Genomic DNA, 17,825 nt, shown 5'->3' on the forward strand with positions numbered 1-17,825 from the left:
CTTTGACAAGAAATGACCGTCAAGCACGAGTGCTTGGGGGCTCGAAAGAAAATATATATTTCAAAAGAAAGTATGCAAAGTTAAAACAATATTCCCGGACTACGCTATATAGAGTCCCGTGTTTGGATAATCTCAAAAGAAAAAAAAAACGGATTTCGACCTCAGAATAAAGGTCGCCGTCGATACTTATATATGGTCCTCTGATCAAAGACCCAGGTAGTGGCAAAATTGAGCCGAAAAGACTAGCTCAAAACCATGAAAAGGTGATGACCACGAGACTATGGTCCATCTAAACACGTTGTCAACCCACATTTAGGTTCCAACTAAATCCGAGCATCCCTCGAAAGAATTCGCTCTTGCAAGAATGGATAAAAAGAAATCTTCAAAAGGAATCACAAAGAACAAAAGAAATAGAAACTTGCCTATCTTCAGTTGGCAAGATCGCGTCACAAACCACGCGAGTTCCCAAATTGAAAAAAACGAATTCAGGGATGTCCACCCTTAGCGGACAGGGCTCGCCCACCTTCAGCGGACAGGGCTCGCCCACCTTCAGCGGACAGGGCTCGCCCACCTTCAGCGGACAGGGCTCGCCCACCTTCAGCGGACAGGGCTCGCCCACCTTCAGCGGACAGGGCTCGCCCACCTTCAGCGGGCGGGGTCTGCGTCACTAGCCGCGCAGGTCCTCAGTTTTCGAAAAAGAATCTTCAAAAAAAATATATGTTTACAGGCTCGCCATCTTTAGCCGGCGGGGTCTGCGCCACTAACCGCGCAGGTCCTTAGTCGCTGCAGCGATAACGTTTTTTTTTGGTTTTCCGTTTTTCCCAAAAAAACGATGTGAGTAGCCTTTGGTTTTCCGTTTTTCCCAAAAACGATGTGAGTAGCCTTTGGTTTTCCGTTTTTCCCAAAAAACGATGTGAGTAGCTTTTGGTTTTCCGTTTTTCCCAAAAACGATGTGAGTAGCTTTTGGTTTTCCGTTTTTCCAAAAAAAGAACGATGTGAGTAGCTTTTGGTTTTCCGTTTTTCCAAAAAAAGAACGATGTGAGTAGCTTTTGGTTTTCCGTTTTTCCAAAAAAATAAAAGAACGATGTGAGTAGGTTTTGGTTTTCCGTTTTTCCAAAAAAAAAAGAACGATGTGAGTAGCTTTTGGTTTTCCGTTTTTCCAAAAAAAGAACGATGTGAGTAGCTTTTGGTTTTCCGTTTTTCCAAAAAAGAGCGATGTGAGTAGTTATTGGCTTTTTCGTTTTTCCAAAAAAGAGCGATGTGAGTAGTTTTTCCTATTTTCCAAAAACTAAAGTATTGGTTTTCTGTTTTTTCCAAAAAGAACGATGTGCTGGATTTTCCTTCGTTTTATGTCCTATAAAAACAAGGGGGTTTTCTCGTTTAGCTAACCCTGAAAATAAGAATCTTTAAAAACATTTTTACCTCGTGATTGGGCTTGGCCAGGCCCAATTACACTTTATAGCTTTGATTTCGAAAACATCTGTAGATACTCCCAATGACAAAGTGAGGGAGTTTCTATACATCTTTAGATCCTTCCAATGACAAAGTGAGGAAGTTTCTATACTATCCGTTGACTAATCCCAATGACACGTGAGGGATATGTCGACACTTCAAGTGATGACCCTTAAGTCAAATGTTATCACTCGGGGGCTCGTGAGACCCTCGCAAAAGCAGGTCACCATGACTTGTGTGGCGCATTCCGTCTAATACTTTGACCATCGTCTTAATCCAAGACTCAGCCAAAGTGGGGGCTAACTGTAGACACCTACTTTGTCCTCATTCCCGAAAGGGAAAGTTCGATGATGAGAACATAAATCTCCACTTGACAATGCATCTCCTATAAAATAACGAATCTCAATCACCCTTCTCGTTTCACCCGAAACCTGCTATTTATAGGAACCTGCTATTTATGTAAACCTGCTAAAAATAGTAACTGCCGTAATGGGTAGTTGTTAAAAGTGCCAAGTCATAAAAGATAGAAACCTGTCAGAATTAGGTGTTGCACTCCAACATAAATCCTAAATGAGATAGAAAACTGCGAGAATCCTATTCCTAATATGATTCGGAAATAAGAGTTACGTATTAATTAAAATCCTAACGAGCCTAGAGTTCGTAACAGGCCCAGACGCATTCCGTCATGAAATTGATACGCACTAAAAGACTCGATTAAGTCTCATACACTCCGGATTCTAAGAGTCCGAATCTGACAAAGAAACGGCCCAAACATCAATTTCAACGCCCAGCCCTGGGCGCTGAAATTGCATGGATCCTATTTTCAACGCCCAGAGCTGGGCGCCGAAATCTTTGACGCCCAGCCTTGGGCGCTGAAAATACCTGGGACGTGTTTTTTCCTAATTCCTCGTGGATTAGAGTTCTACAATTCTATCTTTCCACGAACTCTTTTCTATAAATAGGGCCCTAAGTTCGACGTGAAGAGGACACAACACACAATTCATATTCTGAGTATTGACTCCAACCCCTAGCCTAAGCCTCACGCTGCAAAATTGTTCATGCGTTCTGTCGCAATCGATCCATAAATCGAACAGAACGTATCCTGTCCCATAATTTGAGATTCGTTAAATAAAAAGGAGAAATAGCAAAGTCAAAGTGGTTAGTTTTCTGAGAAGCGTGACGCACCTCTCAAGGGTGCGTCGTAATGTGTCCCTTTTCGATGATTTAACTGCTTTCCTCGCCCTTTTTATGAACTGTTAAACTAACCTAATCTGCTTGTTCTATTACGCCTAACAAATATAATATTTTTGGGAAATCGGATTATCATGCTAGGTTCCTTAATGCTATTTAAATCAGATAATCACGATCGAATTAGTATTATATGTTGCATATTGCTAAAATCAACTCAGATTAGTTTAATAGTTAACGTATGTCCCTTCAATTATTTATGCTGAGCTAGTAAGGATATCCTGCCTCTGGAGTTATCGACGAGCGAAGTACTCCTCTCGGTAGTTACAGTCCCCCGAACCCTCAATCTCTACCTTGCGGGTGTATGTTGAGAGATCCCCACACCAGGGATCACATGGGAACCTACGGCCGTCGTGGTCAAACATAATTGCACTCCCTTTATGTCACGATAACCGGGTTTTGTCATTTTTTCTCATTGTCGTTAAAAACTGAATGGCGACTCCTATATTACTAGTCAATTGGGTGTAAACTCACAGGAAATCCAATTACACTTGATTGAATAAAAAGAATCGTCACACCCACGAGGGACGAGGTCACGCATTAGCCTCGTGCTTTTTCGACCCCTCACACATAGTAGGCCAGTAAAAACCACATTGTGACAACTTAGCGTTAGTCTTTGCTGGTCCATGGTGACCACCATAAGGTGAAGAATGACACCTACTGATAATACCTTGGACTTCCCATTCCGGAACACAACGCTTGTACAACCCTTCAGAAGTCTCATGAAACAAATAAGGGTCATGCCAAAAATAGAACCGAACATCATGTAGGAATATCTTCTTATGTTGATATGTAAGATAGGCCGGAAGAATAACCCCTACAATGTAGTTAGCAAAATTTGCGAACCATGGTGACTGACTGGCAAGTGCAAGTAAGTGATCATCCGGAAATGACATCGATCGGTGTAGACACTTTACCATCATCATATCTCAATCTAGGCAGGTGATCTGCAACAACATTCTCAGCCCCTTTTTTATCGCGAATCTCCAGATCAAACTTCTGCCGCAGTAGTATCCATCGAATAAGCCTGGGCTTGGCTTCTTTCTTTGAGAGCAGGTACTTAAGAGCCGCATGGTCAGTATAGACTATCACCTTGGACCCAATCAGATAGGTGCGAAACTTGTCCAAGGCATAGACTATCGCTAGAAGCTCCTTTTCAGTAGTAGCATAATTAACTTGAGCTTCATCTAAGGTCTTACTTGCATAGTAGATGGCATGCAAAACCTTTTCCTTTCTCTGACCCAAAACTGCCCCAACTGCATAATCACTGGCATCACACATTATTTCGAACGGAAGATCCCATTCGGGAGAACGAATGATGGAAGCCGAAATCAGTGCCTGTTTAATCCTGTCAAAGGCCTCAAGACAAGCATCAGTAAAAACAAACGGGGCATCCTTGAGGAGGAGCTGGGTAAGTGGTTTAACAATTTTAGAAAAATCCTTGATAAAGCGGCGATAAAACCCCGCATGACCAAGAAAACTTCTAACACCCTTCACATTAACTGGAGGGGGCAATTGTTCAATCACTTGGACCTTAGCTCGATCCACCTGAATGCCCTTATCAGATATCAAATGTCCCAAGACCACCCCTTCGGTAACCATGAAATGACACTTTTCCCAGTTTAAGAGTAAATTACACTCTTCACATCTTTTCAGAACTTTAGTCAGATTTAGCAAGCAAGAATCAAACGAAGTACCATAGACACTAAAATCATCCATAAACACTTCCATGATAGACTCAATAAACTCTGAAAAGATACTCATCATGCAACGTTGGAAAGTAGCGGGTACATTACACAGGCCAAAAGGCATCCTACGATATGCAAAGGTACCATAGGGACAGGTGAAGGTGGTCTTTTCCTGGTCGCCTGGATGTATGGGAATTTGAAAGAAACCAGAATAACCATCCAGATAACAGAAAAACTTGTGACAGGCTAGCCTTTCTAACATTTGATCAATGAAGGGAAGGGGAAAGTGGTCCTTTTTAGTAGCAACATTAAGACGCCTATAATCAATGCACATGCGCCAACCTGTGACTACCCTAGTTGGTATCAACTTATTTTTTTCATTTCTCACCACAGTTGTCCCCCCTTTCTTAGGCACTACCTGAACATGACTCACCCACTTAGAATCAGACACAGCATATACAATACCCGCATCAAGGAATTTCATAACTTCATCTTTTACAACATCTTGGATGACAGGGTTCAAACGACGCTGGGGTTGGATGCATGGTTTATGATTTTCATCTAGATGTACCATATGCATGCAAAAGTCAGGACTAATCCCCTTTAAATCATCAATACTGTACCCAATGGCCCTTTTGTGCTTTTTCAACACAATAAGAAGTTGGGATAACTGGTTTACATCAAGTGCAGTACTGACGATCACAGGGCAAAGTTGTTCATCATAAAAAAGCGCATATTTAAGGTTAGCAGGAAGAGGTTTAAGTTCGGGTTTCTTTACCTCTTTAACAGGACAAACCGGCCGAACTAACCTCTTCAATTTGGTGCTCTCTGGTTCGGACCCTTCACCAACAAGAGCCAACTCTAGAGCATCCACTTCAGCACTCCAAGAACTGCTATCACCTGCAGAAGACTCACAACAAAGCACTGCCTCCAAAGGATCTCTTTCGAGAACTTGGGAGACTTTGTCACGCGTAATAAAATCAACTACATCAATACGATAGCATTGTTCTTCCTCTAGCATGGGACTTTTTAAGGCACTATTCAGATTAAAAGTCACCTTATCATCCCCAACAGACAAAGTCAATTTCCCACTTTTAACATCAATGACCGCCCCTGCCGTGTGAAGGAAGGGTCTACCTAAGATTATGGGAATTTCAGAATCCTCTTGCATGTCTAGTACCACAAAGTCTACAAGTATATAGAATTTACCTACTCTAACAGGGACGTCCTCTAAAACACATAAGGCGTATTTGACAGAACGGTCGGCCGTTTGCAGAGTGATATTAGTAACCTTAAGCTCACCCATATTCAGTTTAGTATAGACAGACAAAGGCATGACAGACACACTAGCACCTAAATCACATAAAGCTTTATCAATAAATACAGTGCCAAAGTTACATGGGATGGAAAAACTCCCAGGGTCTTTAAGTTTAGGTGGAGACTTGTTTTGCAAATAAGCACTACATTCCTCAGTAAAAGCTACAGTCTCTACCTCATAAAAAGCACGTTTCCTGGTCAAAATATCATTCATGAATTTAGCATATGCAGGAACCTATAAGATTAATTCAGTAAAATGAACCGTTACCTGCAAATTTTTGACCACTTCCAAGAATCTGCCAAACTGCTTGTCTAGCTTATTCTTGAGTTGCCGGTTCGGGAAGGGGGGTACAATAGGTGGTACTTGAATATCTGTCCCCTTCTTAACCTCAGTTGTAGCCTCATTCTCATTGACTACCTTTTCAGCTTCTTTATAATCCATGAATATCTCTGGGACTTCCTCACTAACTAGACCTGTAGCAGACACCCCAGAATCAACCTCAACTGGCATAGAAGGACCATCATGAAGGAAATAATGCCCTTGGTCCAAGTATGCATTCAATGATAAGTCTAATATATGCGGTTCAGTATTAATTAACAAGTTAATAATTCAGTGAGATCAAGTGAGCTGAATGCCTAGCTAGAGGCCGCTTCAGTTCAAGTGGAATTAATGATATTAATCCACAGCTTACTCTTGACTGAACCCGTAAGGTCACACAAATAGTACGTAAACGGATCAAGTATTTAATGGCATTAAATACTCCATCTATGGATATTCGGAATCGACGGATCTTGGTTTCAGTGGGAGCTGAGATCGTCACAGGCAAGAAATGAATACTCCGGAAACGATGATATTGCCGGAAACGGAAATATGGATAGTATCGGAAATATAAATATTATCCAAGTCGTAGATGTTGCCGGAAACGGAAACATGGTACGTATCGGGAAATATTATCGGAAATAGAAATATTGCCGGAATCGGAAATATTGCCGGAAACGGAAATATTGTCTGAATCGGAAATATTATCGGAATCGGAAAATAATTCCGGAAACGGAAATATTAAATATTTGTTTGAAACGGAAATTAATTCCGGAATCGGAAATGTTAAATATTGTTCGTATCGGAAATGAATTCCGGAATCGGAAAATTAATCGGAAGCGCGTCGTACGAATTAGCATCGGACGAGCTTGCTAGACGAAGGCCCAGCACGAAGCCAGGCCCACGTCCAGCAAGGGAAACGCGCGCCACAACACGCCAGCCCAAGGCTGCGCCAGGCCCACCGCAAGGCAGGCTCAGCGCGCGCCCAAGGCTGCGGCAGTCGTGGGCTGCGATGCTCGGGCTGTGCGCGCGCGCGCATGGCGCCCCTCGTGGGCTGCTGTGCGTGCGTGGGTGTTTGTGTTCACATACGAAACCTAAAACTTACAGGATTCGTTTAATAATTAAATTCCTAATTCTATTTGATAAATTAATTAAATAAGAGTTTCATTAGGATTCTAATTTAATTAATTCGTATCCTAATAGGATTCCAATTCTCTTTCCATACCCCTATAAATATGTGGCCTGGGTTCACAATTTATAACAAGTTTTTCAAGTATTCAAAGTGAGTTTTTGAGAGAAAAATTCAGACACATTCCTTGCTTAAAAGTGCCGAAATTATTAGTACCTTAAGGGCGATTCTAGTTGGTCAATCTTAAGGCGGATCTGGACGTGCTGTGGACTATCTACGGAGGGACGACACTTGGAGTCCTAAAGACTTGTTCTTGTTCGGTTCGGGCGCAGCTAGGGAAGGCACGCAACAAAGAGTATGCATCTAAACTATGCTATATGATTATGTGTAAATAATATGTAAATGGTTTTTCCGCATGATTTATGAATTGTCATATGTATCATAACTTTACAGTGGTATCACGAGCCTCTTATTATTTTCATAATCTAAATTGCATGAAAATGGTTAAATATTACAAATTTGCAAGAATTAAAAGGGGTGATTAATTTTCGTAATTGTTAATTAATTGCAAATTGCGTTTATTTAATTATACGTACGCAGTTTTTCGGCAGTTTCTTCGTTACTCATCCAAATCGAGTGATTTTTGTGTCAATTCCGCATGTAAAAGACATTCTAAAATTTTGACAAAAATAGTAATTTTCTGCCGAACCCATAATTCTCAAATTCGAAGCCTAACTATGACTTTTCGAAGGTTTTAGTTTTTCGAATGCAAAATTTCGTAAATTTAAGATGTTAAATTAAATATTTGCGATTTTTGTTGATAAATCTTGAATTTTTTATTGACCTACTGTATATGTTTAACAAGTTTGAATGCCTAGCCTTGTTAATTATGCAATCTAATTTGTAATTATGATCAATTTGTTGAAAATTAGAATAATTTAGAATTAATTTGATTTTCATAATTAATTATAATTTAATTAGATACCTATGATTAAAAACCACCATAAAATTGTAAATTTATGATAAATTTTAAATTTTTATGACCTAGATTTGAATCCATGTTAATCGGAAATCAATTGAATAATAAATTTTCGATTTTTCGCCCTAAAATTATGAAATTAATATTAATTTATTAACTTGTCATTAATTTTAAATATAAATTTTTTAAATTTTATGCGATTCGTTCATATAACTTGCACGCACAAAGCAATGGACGCTACGTGTTACCCTTAAGGGGTGTTGTATAGTGCGGGCATGCGACGACGAGCAAGGGAGCTCGTCGCCCATGCGGCACGAATGCAATGAGCAAGGGCATGGTGCACGAGCACAAGGCAGCAGCCCTGCCTTGTGTCGTGGGCTACGAGCAATGGACGAATGGGCATGGGCGAAGGCAAGGCACGGCAGTCGCGTGTGGGCAGCAAGCGAGCTGCGCCACAAGGCGCACTGCCTCGCGCAAGCGCGCGCAGCCTGGCGCAAGCGCGCGCAGCGAGCGCAAGCTCGCGTGCCACGAGTGCTGCGCCCAGCGTCGATGCCTCGCGCAGCGAGCGCTGGCGAGCGCGTACATCGAGCGCTGGCGAGCGCGCACAGCGAGCGATGGCTCGCGTGCATCGAGCACTGGCGCGCGCTCAGCGAGCACCAACTCGTGCGATGGCTTGCGAAGGGAAGAAGCAGCAGTTATGCGACGCAGCGCATGGGCTGCGCGCACATGGCCAGCGATGGCTGTGTGCGTGTGGCCCATGGGCGTGCGATGCGTAGGGTGTTTGCGTTGCGATTAGATCGTTTTGAATGTTTAATTTGAAATTTTCAGTTTACGTAATTTTAATTTTAAAATTAATAAATTAAATTATTTTCTTGGATTTTAATTTTGAATATTGTAATTATAATAAATTTTATTTATTCTAATTATTTTACTAAAATTTAAATCATGAATTAATTTAAATACGACTGAAATTAAATTAAACTTTCTGGATTCAATTATAAATTTATATGAGCTTTAAATTTTAATTAAATTTGTATGTTTCCGGTTAGACTAGAAATACATTTTTATGTTTAAAATTAGTAAAGCATATGAATTTATTGGTTTGAGTGGGAGCCCTTTTTAGTCATAAACTCTTGATTAGGTCTACAAATCCTTAAGGTTAAAACAACTTGATTAGAATTAATAAGGACTGAATAATTGGTAGATTATTGGTGCCCTTGATTAATTGCTGCAAATGTTTACGTGATGCATAATGTGTTTTACTAACCAGCTATGTGGGCCATTCATGATAATGAATGGGTGAATGGTATATATTGTATATGTACTGTTTTGCAGGTTATGAAGTGACTAGTATGGCCCAAATAGGATAGAAAATATGGTCTGCGTACCATTAATTTGAATGTAATTGGTCTAAAGTACCAAAGTTGTTTTTCAATTCAAATATGGTCTGCGTACCATCAAATAGTTGTAATTAGTTTTAATTATAGCTTATCCTATTTGAAGAAAATGGTGCCTCCCACGGAGATTTTCAAGACGGACTTTGAAGTTAAAGCTTCAAGATGAAGTCGGGCCATACTAGATCACATTTATCTTATGCATGTTTTAAGTTATTTATTGCTTTTAAATATGTCTTAAAATGCATGAGATCAAAAGCTTGATTATGTTGCATGATTAAGGATTTTAGTTCACTTAAAATCTAACCAACATAGTAAGAGCCTTAAAGTTCCAAACTTAAAAAATTGAGTTAAAAGGTGCCATGCCAAAATATACACTTGCTTGGATATCCTTTACATCAATCTAGTAATAGTTTTCGCTCAGCGAGGTGTTACTTATTGGTCCTAAAGGGGCAAGGTACACAAATAAATTGTGAGTACATGTTAGTTTTGGTAAAACTCAACGATATAAGTAAGGAGTCCTTTTATGTCGTGGCAAAATCGATAGGTTTACCTAATAAGTTCTTAGACGTACCTATCAACAAAGAATAGTTTCTAGACTATTAGCGAAAGGCTTTTGCTTACCTAAGATGTTTTAGGATTAAGTCGACAAACTGTGCTTAGTTCTTCAATGATTTTAGGATCTTGGAATCATTTTATTCACACCTGCCGGAACACATAACTTGAATAAAATGCTTAATAAACATTGAATTATGCATGTATGCTAGAATTTAAGTTTATTAAGAGAAACTGTGATTGGTTATTTATTTGTTTATTCTTTTCAATTGTAGTTTTTAATATGGCAAACAACAATTCATTCAACATTCGATCAATTCTCGAAAAGGAGAAGTTGAACGGGAAAAACTTCCTTGACTGGCAAAGGAACTTGCAAATAGTTCTTATGCAGGAAGAAAAGGAGTATGTCCTAGAAGAGGCGATGCCCGAAGCCGCTGGCGACGGGGTCACTCAGGCAGCCCTCAATCGTTGGATTGATGCCAATAAGGATGTGAAATGTCTAATGCTCGCCACCATGAGTGCGGATCTGCAGAAAACGTTCATCAACTCAGATGCTTTCACAATCATCAGTGAGTTGAAGAACATGTTCCAAGATCTGGCTCGAGTCGAAAGATTCGAGACTCATAGGCAAATTCTTGAGACCAAGCTTAAGAAAGGCGAGCCCGTAAGTCCACATGTTCTCAAAATGATTGGACTCATTGAGAATATGAGTCGGCTGGATCAGCAATTTTCTCAGGAAATGGCTATAGACACCATCCTCCATTCTCTTCATAGCGGGTATGACCAGTTCAAACTGAACTACTGTATGAATAGTCTGGACAAAACGCTCACTGAGCTTCACGGTATGCTTAAGACCGCTGAAAAGACGCTCAAAAGTGATAAGCAGGATGTGCTTATGGTGCATGGGGGCAAGTTCAAGAAATCTGGAAAGAAGAGGAATGCTAAGAAAGGTGGCAACAAGGCCAGCCCAACTAAGCAAACTGGCGCCAAATCTGTAAAGAGGAAGGTCAGTCAACCCACTTCTGAATCCGAATGCTTCTACTGCAAGAAGAAGGGGCATTGGAAGAGAGATTGCTTGAAGCTAAAGGAAGATCAGAAGAACGGAACAGTCGTTCCATCTTCAGGTATTTTCGTTATAGACTGTATACTTGCTAATTCAACTTCTTGGGTATTAGATACAGGTTGTGGCTCACACTTATGTTCCAATCCACAGGGACTAAGAAGAAGTAGAAAGTTAAGCAAGGGTGAAGTCGACCTACGAGTGGGAAATGGAGCACGGATTGCTGCATTAGCTGTAGGAACTTACTATTTGTCGTTGCCCTCCGGGCTAGTTTTGGAACTGGAAGAATGTTTCCATGTTCCAAGTCTAACTAAAAACATCATTTCATTTTCTTGCTTAGATGCTAAGGGATTTTCCTTTTTAATAAAAGACAATAGTTGTTCGTTTTATTTTAAAGAGATGTTTTATGGATCTGCTAGATTAGTCAATGGACTTTATTTATTAGATCACGACAAACAAGTATATAACATAAATACCAAAAAGGCCAAAAAGAATGATTCAGATCTCACTTATCTGTGGCATTGTCGATTAGGCCATATAAACTTGAAACGCTTAGAAAGACTTCAAAAGGAAGGAATTCTAGAACCATTTGACTTAGAGGATTATGGTAAATGCGAATCATGTTTACTTGGCAAAATGACAAAGCAACCTTTCTCTAAAGTTGGAGAAAGAGCAAATGAACTATTGGGTTTAATCCATACAGATGTATGTGGACCAATGAGTACAAATGCTAGAGGTGGTTTCAGCTACTTTATCACTTTCACTGATGACTTCAGTAGATATGGTTATGTCTACCTAATGAAGCATAAGTCTAAATCCTTTGACAAATTCAAGGAATTTCAGAGTGAAGTAGAGAATCAATTAGGCAAGAAGATTAAGGCACTGCGGTCTGATAGAGGCGGTGAATATCTGAGCTATGAATTTGATGACCATCTGAAAGAATGTGGAATTCTATCAGAATTGACTCCTCCTGGAACACCACAATGGAACGGTGTGTCAGAACGGAGGAACAGAACCTTGCTAGACATGGTCAGGTCAATGATGGGTCAGGCCAAACTTCCATTAGAATTTTGGGGACATGCACTAAATACAGCTGCACTCACTATAAATAGAGCTCCGTCTAAAGCTGTCGAAAAGACTCCATACGAATTATGGTTTGGAAAGCCTCCAAATGTGTCTTTTCTTAAGATTTGGGGATGTGAAGTATACGTAAAACAATTAATTTCAGACAAACTTCATCCAAAATCTGACAAATGTATCCTTGTGGGCTATCCAAAGGAAACAAAGGGGTATTACTTCTACAATACATCTGAGAACAAGGTGTTTGTTGCTCGAGATGGTGTATTTTTGGAGAAAGATCACATTTCCAAAATGACAAGTGGGAGAAAAGTAGACCTCGAAGAAATTCGAGTCGAACAACAAACTCTAGAGAATGCTCAAGATGACATTCAGGATGAAACTCAGAGATCTTTAGAAGAATCTGGTGAGAATCATGGTCAATCTAGAAATGTTACCCCGCGTAGATCGCAAAGATATAGATCTCAACCGGAGAGGTACTTAGGTATTTTGCGAACGAGAGCTATGACGTTCTATTACTTGAAAGTGATGAACCTGCGACTTACAAACAAGCTATGACGAGCCCTAGCTCCAAGCAATGGCAAGAAGCCATGCAATCTGAATTAGACTCCATGTCTGAAAACCAAGTATGGGATTTGGTCGATTTGCCAGATGGCTACCAAGCCATTGGAAGCAAATGGGTTTTCAAACTGAAAAAGGACAAGGATGGGAAACTTGAAGTTTTCAAAGCTAGATTGGTTGCAAAAGGTTACAGGCAAGTCCACGGTGTGGATTACGATGAAACCTTTTCACCAGTTGCAATTCTAAAGTCTATTCGGATAATGTTAGCAATCGCTGCATATTACGATTACGAAATATGGCAGATGGATGTCAAAACTGCTTTCTTAAACGGCGTTTTAACAGAAACTGTGTTTATGACACAGCCTGAAGGTTTTGAGGATCCAAAGAATGCTAAAAAGGTATGCAAGCTAAAGAAGTCAATCTACGGATTGAAGCAGGCATCCAGGAGCTAGAATATACGTTTTGATGAAGCAGTCAGTGACTTTGGTTTCATCAAGAACGCAGACGAATCTTGTGTATACAAGAAGGTCAGTGGGAGCAAAATTGCTTTCCTAGTATTATATGTCGACGACATATTACTTATCGGAAATGACATTCCTATGTTGAACTCTGTCAAGATTTGGCTTGGGAAATGTTTTTCGATGAAAGATCTAGGAGAAGCACAATACATATTGGGCATCAAGATTTACAGAGATAGATCTAAAAGGATGATTGGACTTAGTCAAAGCACTTATATCAATAAGGTGCTTGATAGGTTCAAGATGGCGGACTCCAAGCGAGGCTACCTACCCATGTCTCATGGAATGACTCTAAGCAAGACTCAGTGCCCAAAAACACTTGATGAGCGTAGACGAATGAATGGGATTCCATATGCATCATTGATTGGTTCAATAATGTATGCTATGATATGTACACGCCCGGATGTTGCGTATGCACTCAGTGCTACGAGCAGATACCAGTCAGACCCAGGGGAGGCGCATTGGACTGCTGCCAAGAATATTCTGAAGTACTTGAGAAGGCACAAAGATGACTTCCTGGTCTATGGTGGAGATGATGAATTAATTGTTAAAGGCTATACGGACGCAAGTTTCCAAACCGACAAAGATGATTTCAGATCACAGTCTGGGTTTGTCTTCTGTCTCAACGGAGGAGCAGTAAGCTGGAAAAGTGCTAAGCAAAGCACCATTGCGGATTCTACAACTGAAGCGGAGTACATTGCTGCACATGAAGCAGCAAAAGAAGCTATATGGCTAAGGAAGTTCATAGGTGAACTTGGTGTAGTCCCCTCCATTAAAGGACAAATAGCCCTGTATTGTGATAATAACGGAGCTATTGCACAGGCAAAGGAGCCTAGACACCACCAGAGAGTCAAGCATGTACTTCGTAGATTTCACCTTCTACAAGAGTTCGTTGAAAGAAAAGAAGTCGAGATAAGCAAAATCGGAACTGATGACAACATATCAGATCCATTGACCAAACCTCTGCCGCAGGCGAAGCACAACTCGCACACTACAGCTATGGGAATCAAGCATATTGGAGAATGGCTTTGATGTCTCTGTTTAATGTTTTAAAGTTTTAGAGTTTACATCTTTGTAAAACATTATTGGTTAATCATTCACAATAAATGAAAAGAATTCATTTTTCCATTTGATTTGTGGTTTATTAAATGATGAGTCCCTTCAATTTGACGATATATTCAAGATAGACTGTCAGGACCAGTCCTATGACTAAGAAATGTCTATCAAGTGAACTTGAATGTCAAAGGTTGAAAATGGTCCATAGTCGGAGTTTTCTATAAAATTGGACGCATAGAAAATGTTAGACGACTAGAATGCAAGATGACTAGTAGTTCTGTTTCTTGAACTATGTGGACATGGCAATGTCATAATCATTTGCATAGATACTTACTTTGTGAAGACTAGTATCGGACAAGACCTATGAAACTTTACTGTAAGAGATGAAAATCTGTCATAAGTAAATTTCATTAAAATTATTAGACACTAAATCCTCAATACCTGAGTGATTTGAGATTACTTGTTTGAGAACTGGTTGCTTTGACGTTGACCAACCGTCGCACCGTAAAAGGAGGCTATAAAGGCAACGCTCAGGTAATCACCTATCAAACGAAGTCTAATCTCAAGATCGCAAGATTGGGATTGTCCTCCCATAAATCGGGATGAGATGCTTAAAAGTTGTACAAGGCCACTCGGAGAGCTAGAAACTGTGAAATGCATGGCCGTGCTCGGATGAATCATAGGCTATGATTATTTGTTTATTTGATCAGTTGAACTCTGAAACCGAGGAACACCTTTGGACATAATAAGTATGACAACTCTTACCTTATGTTCAAGAGCAAGCATCGAGCGACAAAGGAATTAGGAAATGCACACTTGTCCCTAAGGACAAGTGGGAGACTGAAGGAAATAATGCCCTTGGTCCAAGTATGCATTCAATGTTAAGTCTAATAAACGCGGTTCAGTATTAATTAACAAGTTAATAATTCAGTGAGATCAAGTGAGCTGAATGCCTAGCTAGAGGCCGCTTCAGTTCAAGTGGAATTAATGATATTAATCCACAGCTTACTCTTGACTGAACCCGTAGGGTCACACAAATAGTACGTAAACGGATCAAGTATTTAATGGCATTAAATACTCCATCTATGGATATTCAGAATCGACGGATCTTGGTTTCAGTGGGAGCTGAGATCGTCACAGGCAAGAAATGAATACTCCGGAAACGATGATATTGTCGGAAACGGAAATATGGATCGTATCGGAAATATAAATATTATCCAAGTCGTAGATGTTGCCGGAAACGGAAACATGGTACGTATCGGGAAATATTATCGGAAATAGAAATATTGCCGGAATCGGAAATATTGCCGGAAACGGAAATATTGTCTGAATCGGAAATATTATCGGAATCGGAAAATAATTCCGGAAACGGAAATATTAAATATTTGTTTGAAACGGAAATTAATTCCGGAATCGGAAATGTTAAATATTGTTCGTATCGGAAATGAATTCCGGAATCGGAAAATTAATCGGAAGCGCGTCGTACGAATTAGCATCGGACGAGCTTGCTAGACGAAGGCCCAGCACGAAGCCAGGCCCACGTCCAGCAAGGGAAACGCGCGCCACAACACGCCAGCCCAAGGCTGCGCCAGGCCCACCGCAAGGCAGGCCCAGCGCGCGCCCAAGGCTGCGGCAGTCGTGGGCTGCGATGCTCGGGCTGTGCGCGCGCGCGCATGGCGCCCCTCGTGGGCTGCTGTGCGTGCGTGGGTGTTTGTGTTCACATACGAAACCTAAAACGTACAGGATTCGTTTAATGATTAAATTCCTAATTCTATTTGATAAATTAATTAAATAAGAGTTTCATTAGGATTCTAATTTAATTAATTCGTATCCTAATAGGATTTTCAAGTATTCAAAGTGAGTTTTTGAGAGAAAAATTCAGACACATTCATTGCTTAAAAGTGCCGAATTATTAGTACCTTAAGGGCGATTCTAGTTGGTCAATCTTAAGGCGGATCCGGACGTGCTGTGGACTATCTACGGAGGGACGACACTTGGAGTCCTAAAGACTTGTTCTTGTTCGGTTCGGGCGCAGCTAGGGAAGGCACGCAACAAAGAGTATGCATCTAAACTATGCTATATGATTATGTGTAAATAATATGTATTCCTGGCTAAATGGTTTTTCCGCATGATTTATGAATTGTCATATGTATCATAACTTTACACATCATAATCCCTACCACTCCTTAATGTAATTGCATTTGCAGTTTCCCTATTTTCGGGCTGTGAAGGAAATTGGCCTGGTGGCCTCCCTGCAATAGTAGTAGCCATCTGTGCCAACTGTGTATCAATGATCTTGTTGTGAGCAGTAAGAGCATCGATCTTTGCATACTTTTCACTTAGAGATTTTTGCATTTGTAGTATCATGTTTCTCATCTCTACTAGCATAGAGTCAGGCTGTGTGGCTTGAGGTTGTGGTGGTGGAGTTTTGGTGTGTTGTCTAGGGAACCCAAGTGGTCCACTAGACTGTTGGTTGTAGTTGTTCCGTGGTTAGTAGGATTGTTGATGTGGGGGTTGGTATGGTTGTTGTGGTGGATGTTGGACTTGGTGAGGGTTCTGGATATTGTTGCTCCTGTAGGATAGTAGAGGGTTGTTTTTGTAGCCCTCATTATAAGAGTTGGAGAATGGGTTGTTTTGTTTATAGGATTGAAATGCGTTACATTGTTCAACAGAGCTCCTACATTCCTGTGCATAATGACCATACATTCCACAACTTTCACAAACAATAGCAGGTTGGGCACTCATAGCAGCTACACTAACAGGTTGGGCAGATTGAGCATTGGCTGCTTGCATTTTACCAAACTTATAGTGTAAAGCAGTCAATTGGGCAGTTATTTGTTCAATAGAATTTAAATCATGCTTACCACCCCTATTAGATAGACCTCTAGTATTCCCATACTGGGCATTGTGAATGGCTATCTCCTCAATCACCTCCATAGCTCTAGGCACCTCAAGTTGCATGAATCTCCTACTGGCAGCTGAATATAACAAACATCTAGACTCATTACCCAGACTATTATAAAACTGCTGAATCAAGAACCAATCATCCAAACCATGGTGCGGGCTCTCTCTCTGCAAGTCCTTGAATCTCTCCCAGACTTCGAACAAACTCTCATCTGCTTGTTGTGAGATACCTAATATCTGACCCCTCAGACGAGCCGTTTTCTCAGGTGGAAAATATTTAACATAAAAAGCAAGAGCAAAGGGCTCCCAATTAGTGATTTTCAAAGCCGCCCGATTCAACCCATTAATCCACAATTTAGCTTTCCCACTCAAAGAGAACGGGAAAAGTATCTCCATAGTCTGCTCCGGAATCAATCCCTTTTGCTTGATGGTGGAACAATATTGGATGAAGGACTGTATGTGAAGATTTGGATCTTCACCTGGTTCCCCACCGTACTGGCGTCTCTCAATCATGTTAATCAATGCAGGCTAAATCTTGAAGGTCTCAGCTGCAATAGAAGGCATGATT

General features: G+C 40.5%; 1 non-coding gene across 1 annotated transcript; it reads left to right on the forward strand.

Moving 5' to 3' along the window:
- The first annotated feature begins 17,402 nt into the window (after positions 1 to 17,402).
- LOC130460252 (small nucleolar RNA R71) lies at positions 17,403 to 17,509 on the forward strand. The gene has a single exon (XR_008920184.1). It is a non-coding gene; the product is annotated as a small nucleolar RNA R71 (small nucleolar RNA).
- Positions 17,510 to 17,825: the final 316 nt, after the last annotated feature.

This window comes from Spinacia oleracea, chromosome 4 (assembly GCF_020520425.1).
Source record: "Spinacia oleracea cultivar Varoflay chromosome 4, BTI_SOV_V1, whole genome shotgun sequence".
NCBI classification, from domain to species: domain Eukaryota; kingdom Viridiplantae; phylum Streptophyta; class Magnoliopsida; order Caryophyllales; family Amaranthaceae; genus Spinacia; species Spinacia oleracea.